Consider the following 7,500-nt stretch of genomic DNA (forward strand, 5'->3'; position numbering starts at 1 on the left):
GGGCGGAGTTCGGGACGCCGATGCGAAAGTGGAGAACGCCGCTCGGATCTTCGCCGTTTTTGGAGGAGTGAGTGGCGGCACTCCGGAGAAGCCAAGGAGCGCCAATTAGCGCACGATATCGGCGTCTTTCGACGCGCTCGCCGGCGACCGTCGAACGAGTAGGGCAAACCGCGTCTGCCGGGGCGGGGTTTACGACGCCGACGCAAAAGTGGGAACCGCCGCTCGGATGTTGGCCGTTTTTGGCAGAGTGAGTGCTGGCACACCGGCGACGCGAAAGAGCGCGAAAGCGCCCACGAAAGTGGCGTATTTGGACGTGCTTGACGGCGACCGCTGCAGGAGTACGAAAAACCACGTCAGCCGGGGCGAGCGACCCACGGCGGTCTGGGTGCTTATCGCTGCTATTATAGGGGCACCCCGGCAGACGCAGAAAAAAAAAATTTTTTTTCGACCTTCTTTTTTGCTGGTCGAGCTCGGGTAACCCAGGTCGCAATGGGAGCCGCGCACGAAAGCGGCGTCGCGAGACGCGTTCGCGGTCGCTAGTCGCACGAGCTCGGCAACCGCGTCAGCCGGCGCGGAGTTCGGGATGCCGACGGCTAAGTGGGTACCGCTGCTCGGATGTTCGCCGTTTTTGGCCGAGTGAGTGCTGGCACTCCGGCGAAGCGAAACGGGGCCGATTCGGGCACGATATCGGCGTATTTCGACGTGCTCGCCGGCGACCGTCGCACGAGTACGGCAAAGCGCGTCTGCCGGGGCGAGGTTTGCGATGCCGACGAAAAAGTGGGAAGCGCCGCTCGGATCTTCGCCGTTTTTGCAGGAGTGAGTGGCGGCCCTCCTGCGAGACCAAGAAGCATCGACTCGCGCACGATATCGGTGTCTTTCGACGTGCCCGCCGGCCACCGCCGCACGAGTACGGCAAACCGCGTATGCCGGGGCGGGGTTGGCGACGCCGACGCAAAAGTGGGAACCGCCACTAGGATGTTCGCCGTTTTTGGCAGAGTGAGTGCTGGCACACCGGCGACGCGAAAGAGCGCGAAAGCGCCCACGAAAGTGGCGTATTTGGACGTGCTTGACGGCGACCGCTGCAGGAGTACGAAAAACCACGTCAGCCGGGGCGAGCGACCCACGGCGGTCTGGGTGCTTATCGCTGCTATTATAGGGGCACCCCGGCAGACGCAGAAAAAAAAAATTTTTTTTCGACCTTCTTTTTTGCTGGTCGAGCTCGGGTAACCCAGGTCGCAATGGGAGCCGCGCACGAAAGCGGCGTCGCGAGACGCGTTCGCGGTCGCTAGTCGCACGAGCTCGGCAACCGCGTCAGCCGGCGCGGAGTTCGGGATGCCGACGGCTAAGTGGGTACCGCTGCTCGGATGTTCGCCGTTTTTGGCCGAGTGAGTGCTGGCACTCCGGCGAAGCGAAACGGGGCCGATTCGGGCACGATATCGGCGTATTTCGACGTGCTCGCCGGCGACCGTCGCACGAGTACGGCAAAGCGCGTCTGCCGGGGCGAGGTTTGCGATGCCGACGAAAAAGTGGGAAGCGCCGCTCGGATCTTCGCCGTTTTTGCAGGAGTGAGTGGCGGCCCTCCTGCGAGACCAAGAAGCATCGACTCGCGCACGATATCGGTGTCTTTCGACGTGCCCGCCGGCCACCGCCGCACGAGTACGGCAAACCGCGTATGCCGGGGCGGGGTTGGCGACGCCGACGCAAAAGTGGGAACCGCCACTAGGATGTTCGCCGTTTTTGGCAGAGTGAGTGCTGGCACTCCGGCGAAGCGAAAGAGCGCGAATGCGCCCACGAAAGTGGCGTGTTTGGACGTGCTTGACGACGACCACCGCAGGAAAACGAAAAACCACGTCAGCCGGGGCGAGCGACCCATGGCGGTCTGGGTGCTTATCGCTGCTATTATAGGGGCACCCCGGCAGACGCAAAAAAAAAAAAATTTTTTTTCGACATTCTTTCTTGCTCGTCGACCTCGGGTGACCCAGGTCGCAGTGGGAGCCGCGCACGAAAGCGGCGTCGCGAGACGGCTTCGCGGTCGCTAGTCGCACGAGCTCGGCAACCGCGTCTGCCGGGGCGGAGTTCGGGACGCCGACGGCTAAGTGGGAACCGCCGCTCGGATGTTCGCCGTTTGTGGCCGAGTGAGTGCTGGCACTCCGGCGAAGCCAAACGGGGCCGATTCCGGCACGATATCGGCGTCTTTCTACGTGCTCGCCGGCGACCGTCGCACGAGTACGGCAAAGTGCGTCTGCCGGGGCGGGGTTTGCGACGCGTACGCAATAGTGAGAACCGTCGCTCGGATGTTCGTCGTCTTTCGCCGAGCCAGTGCTGGCACTCCGGCGAAGCCGAACGGAGCCGATTCGGGCACGATATCGGCGTCTTTCCACGTGCTCGCCGGCGACCGTCGCACGAGTACGGTAAACCGCGTCAGCCGGGGCGGAGTTCGGGACGCCGATGCGAAAGTGGGAAGCGCCGCTCGGATCTTCGCCGTTTTTGGAGGAGTCAGTGGCGGCACTCCGGTGAAGCCAAGGTGCGCCAATTCGCGCACGATATCGGCGTCTTTCGACGTGCCCGCCGGCCACCGTCGCACGAGTACGGCAAACCTCGTCTGCCGGGGCGGGGTTTGCGACGCCGACGCAAAAGTGGGAACCGCCGCTCGGATGTTCGCCGTTTTTGGCAGAGTGAGTGCTGGCACTCCGGCGAAGCGAAAGAGCGTGAATGCGCCCACGAAAGTAGCGTATTTGGACGTGCTTGACGGCGACCGCCGCAGGAGTACGAAAAACCACGTCAGCCGGGGCGAGCGACCCACGGCGGTCTGGGTGCTTATCGCTGCTATTATAGGGGCACCCCGGCAGACGCAGAAAGAAAAAAAAAAAAAAATGGGGACATGGCGTGCGTCACCGTGCGGCTTCGCAGCGTTGCCGAAGTCGCCGAGCCCTTCGACTGAGCCGAACGGCGGACAGGGAACGTTGGTCGGCCGTTCTAACCTGTCGGTGCCACGCCGAGACGTCGTTAAGGAAAACCGCGTCGTGGGCCTCTACGACGCCGTCGAGTCGTTGTACGTTTGGTGTCCAGCGTGTCGGCGGCGAGTAGCGGACACGTCGTTCACGACTTCGGTCTTTCGCAGTCGACGCGAACTTGCGGAGAGTCGTGGTGCCTCACGTTTTCGGCAGAAACCGCGGCGGAATTTTCCCGTGCGTGCGCGCACGACCTCGGTGCTGTGCCGTCAGCGTAGTGTTGCACAAACTCGTGGCCTACCCAAGGTGCGGTACGTTTGCGGCCGTATCCTCGGTGGGAATTTCGTGAGTAGGGTCGCAAATTCTACGACCTCGGCGGGTTTGAGAGCGACGTAGACTTGTGGCACGCTCAACGTGCCACACGTTTCGGGGCACACCCGCGGTGAAATTTTCTCGAGTACGCTCGTATTAGTGCCCAAGGAGGTCTGGGTACTTATCGCTGCTATTATGTGGGGGTTCTCGTGAGCGGCGTACGCGAAAGCGACCGGGTGTCTGATATGCGGCGGGCTTCGGCCTCGTCAAGCGTGTCCTCGGGTCTGCTCCAGGGGAATCCACGGCAGTCGTCTGCAGCCTCATCCGCTTGATGCGTTAGGGGCTGGTTGTCGGACGGTGCCGTTTTACCACGATATCGAGGTGTGTTCCGTGTCGTCCTCGGGCGATTCAGATGCGAAAGCGCCGAAGACGCGGGCGTGACCCGTCGTCTGGCGGCTTTGCAGTCTCGGCTCCGTTGCTAGTTCCGGCCGGTCCACCGACAGTGCAGCGGGCTTGGGCAACCCGCACGGCGCGACCGAGTCGATGCAACGAAAAAGAGCGAGCATGAACGTGCTTCTTGCCGCACGGCTCCCACTCGTCTTTCGGGAAGGTTGTGCCGTAGCGAGCTCGAACGCCGTCATCTCGGAGTGCAAAATAAGCGTGTTGGGGCGCCTGAAGGTGGCCTCCGCCGCACACAGACTGCGTCCGGCCCGCCGAAGGCGAGGACGGACGCGCAGTCGAACGATTACCTGGTTGATCCTGCCAGTAATCATATGCTTGTCTCAAAGATTAAGCCATGCATGTCTAAGTACATGCCGAAATAAGGCGAAACCGCGAATGGCTCATTAAATCAGTTATGGTTCCTTAGATCGTTTCTTCCTACTTGGATAACTGTGGCAATTCTAGAGCTAATACATGCAGTGAGCCTGGAGCCCTTTGGGTAACGGGTGCTTTTATTAGACCAAGATCGATCGGGTTTCGGCCCGTATTGTGTGGTGACTCTGGATAACTTTGTGCTGATCGCATGGCCACGAGCCGGCGACGTTTCTTTCAAGTGTCTGCCTTATCAACTTTCGATGGTAGGTTACTTGCTTACCATGGTTGTTACGGGTAACGGAGAATCAGGGTTCGATTCCGGAGAGGGAGCCTGAGAAACGGCTACCACATCCAAGGAAGGCAGCAGGCGCGCAAATTACCCACTCCCGGCACGGGGAGGTAGTGACGAAAAATAACAATACGGGACTCTTTTGAGGCCCCGTAATTGAAATGAGTACACTCTAAATCCTTTAACGAGGATCAATTGGAGGGCAAGTCTGGTGCCAGCAGCCGCGGTAATTCCAGCTCCAATAGCGTATACTAAAGCTGCTGCGGTTAAAAAGCTCGTAGTTGGATCTCAGTTCCAGACGAGTAGTGCATCTACCCGATGCGACGGCTCGGACTGAACATCATGCCGGTTCTTTCTTGGTGCACTTCATTGTGTGCCTCGAGATGGCCGGTGCTTTTACTTTGAAAAAATTAGAGTGCTCAACGCAGGCGAGTCGCCTGAATAAACTTGCATGGAATAATAGAACAAGACCTCGTTTCTGTTCTGTTGGTTTTTGGAATACGAGGTAATGATTAAGAGGGACGGACGGGGGCATTCGTATTGCGGCGCTAGAGGTGAAATTCTTGGACCGTCGCAAGACGAACTACTGCGAAAGCATTTGCCAAGAATGTTTTCATTGATCAAGAACGAAAGTCAGAGGTTCGAAGGCGATCAGATACCGCCCTAGTTCTGACCATAAACGATGCCAACCAGCGATCCGCCTGAGTTACTCAAATGACTCGGCGGGCAGCTTCCGGGAAACCAAAGTATTTGGGTTCCGGGGGAAGTATGGTTGCAAAGCTGAAACTTAAAGGAATTGACGGAAGGGCACCACCAGGAGTGGAGCCTGCGGCTTAATTTGACTCAACACGGGAAAACTTACCCGGCCCGGACACTGGGAGGATTGACAGATTGAGAGCTCTTTCTTGATTCGGTGGATGGTGGTGCATGGCCGTTCTTAGTTGGTGGAGCGATTTGTCTGGTTAATTCCGATAACGAACGAGACTCTAGCCTATTAAATAGGTGCGGGGTTCCCAGCACCTTACAACCTTCTTAGAGGGACAAGCGGCTCCTAGCCGCACGAAACAGAGCAATAACAGGTCTGTGATGCCCTTAGATGTCCGGGGCCGCACGCGCGCTACACTGAAGGAAGCAGCGTGTCTTTATCCCTGTCTGAAAAGACTGGGTAACCCGTGGAACTTCTTTCGTGATTGGGATAGGGGCTTGCAATTGTTCCCCTTGAACGAGGAATTCCCAGTAAGCGCGAGTCATAAGCTCGCGTTGATTACGTCCCTGCCCTTTGTACACACCGCCCGTCGCTACTACCGATTGAATGATTTAGTGAGGTCTTCGGACCGATGTCCGGCGCGGCCTTTCGGTTGCGCCGGTCTGTTGGAAAGATGACCAAACTTGATCATTTAGAGGAAGTAAAAGTCGTAACAAGGTTTCCGTAGGTGAACCTGCGGAAGGATCATTAACGGATTGTGAAGGGTGAGCGCCTCAGCTGCGTCTGCGCCCGACACTTTCTGCCGCTGACCCCGTTTGGACGCGGGGTCGGCTTTTCCCCACGGGGCTGCCTGAATGTGGAGCGGCACCCCGTGACAAATTGTTGCGCCCAGCGGACGCCAACACCGCGACCTTGGACGGTCGGCCAGGTGGCGGACGCGGGTACAAACGGCGCAACGCACTCATAGGTCGGCTTTCGACCCGCCACTGCACCGTGGCTCGAAGCGCTCGAAATGCGCGACCCGACCGCTGCGGGACCGCCTAGTACTGTAAACAGGAGCGGCGGAGCGCGAACGGCGAGTCGTGGTTACGTCGGTAGAAGGCGAGGCTGCGCGTTCCCGAAACGCCAGCCGAGTGCCCTCCCGACCGTTCGAGCGTGCAAGAACGAGACCCGACAATCGCGCGGCGACTGCCAAGTACGAGAGGAACGGCACAAGCGTCGGCGGTCGGTCAAGGAACTGGCGATGTGACGGGTCCGCTGTGCACCAGTGCATACCGTCCCGCCGTCCGCGGCAAGCGCCTCCGCGTCCTCGGGTGACGGAGGCTGCCGGTCGGTTCTTGCAGGCGAGGGATCTCGCTGGCACCGGTTCGCGTTGACGCGCGGCCGGTCATGGCACGGCGATGCGACGGCCGAGGTGCGCAGTACTCGATGGAGGAACCGCACGCTCCGATGACCGTCCCGCCCTCCGCGGCGTATGCGTACCGACCGTAATGGTTGCAGCAGCGCCGGCCGGCTTTTGAATTCGCCACACGAAACACGGTGCGAGATCGCGGTTAGGGGAGCGTCGACGTTGCCAGGCGTTTTGCTTGCTGCCGAGGGAAAGGCGGCACGGCCACGTCGCGCTCGTCGCGATTAGCGGGTCTGCGCGCTTTGGGAAGGTGCCGCAACGACTTGCCGAAAGAGGAAGCACGGAAGAACGAGGGACTTGGACGTCCCGACAATTGAACGCACTTGCGGCCAGGCCCTTGCTGGCTTCGTTCTTCCGCCTCGAGTAGGCTCGTACGCGGCTCCGGCGCCGAAAGTGGTCCTTGGCACCGACTTCGGTGGACGTGGGAAGTGCCGCGCAAGTACGGCGCGCCTGGCTCCACCTGTTGGCTAAAGTAGGCAGCCGGATCGGCATTTTGGTGTGCGGTGGCAAACCGTGGATGCGAAAAAAGCTTGTGCGATTTCGTGGAACAAAAAGCGGGGGTCCCCCTTTTTATGCGGAGGAGACCGACCCGCCTGCCGTGGTGAACCGCGACGCCACGGTAAAAACGGGAGAGGCTTGTCGATGGGACCGTGCATCCCGCGCTCCACGGAGGCCGGGAGGCGGCCGCCCGAGGAAATGTGTAGCCGTCGAGGCCCGCATCTGCGTGCACTCTTATCCAAATGGGTGTACCGCAGGCATTTTCTGGTTAGGCGGGCCAATGAGAGCGAGCACACAACGATACCTACGGGTCCGGCTTGGAGAACCGGCTTCGACGCCTCCCGAGTATTTATAGAGGGGTGGACCACGAAAGCACTCGCAAGTAGCGAAAGCGAAACGCCGTCCGAAACACACCGTTTGCTCGATTTGCGGCAGCCGAAAAAGGCGCGGCAGAGTTTTGGAGTCCAAGCGTGCGCTGAAAAGCGCCCTTCTTGGCCACTGTTTGGCCGAGTGCCAGAAA

At 59.8% G+C, this 7,500-nt stretch overlaps 1 non-coding gene across 1 annotated transcript; it reads left to right on the top strand.

The window, feature by feature from the left end:
* Positions 1-4,009: 4,009 nt before the first annotated feature.
* On the top strand, positions 4,010-5,824 carry LOC142793230 (small subunit ribosomal RNA). Its single transcript, XR_012891536.1, has one exon. It is a non-coding gene; the product is annotated as a small subunit ribosomal RNA (ribosomal RNA).
* The last annotated feature ends 1,676 nt before the right edge of the window (positions 5,825-7,500 follow it).

The sequence above is a fragment of the Rhipicephalus microplus genome, unplaced genomic scaffold (assembly GCF_043290135.1).
Source record: "Rhipicephalus microplus isolate Deutch F79 unplaced genomic scaffold, USDA_Rmic scaffold_296, whole genome shotgun sequence".
NCBI lineage: Eukaryota > Metazoa > Arthropoda > Arachnida > Ixodida > Ixodidae > Rhipicephalus > Rhipicephalus microplus.